The sequence below is a fragment of the Aplysia californica genome, unplaced genomic scaffold, assembly GCF_000002075.1.
Source record: "Aplysia californica isolate F4 #8 unplaced genomic scaffold, AplCal3.0 scaffold01079, whole genome shotgun sequence".
NCBI classification, from domain to species: Eukaryota; Metazoa; Mollusca; class Gastropoda; order Aplysiida; family Aplysiidae; genus Aplysia; species Aplysia californica.
In genome coordinates, this window is record NW_004798349.1 from 22,297 (window position 1) to 22,504 (window position 208).

Here is a 208-nt window from a genome sequence, read left to right on the forward strand (position 1 = left end):
CCCCCCCCCCCCCCCCCCCTCTTTTCGATCAAAGATTGTCCAGTCAAAAGACAAAATGTGGCGAAAGTTCAAAGCCAAACAAGGCGTGACAGGTCAGGTGCTGCGGGATGAAACTTGAAATGTTTTTTTGCTTCTTTCGTCAAAAGTCGTCCACTTTGGCGATCCAGTCTTGTCACAGACAGTGGTGTGTGTGTGTGTGTGTGTGTGT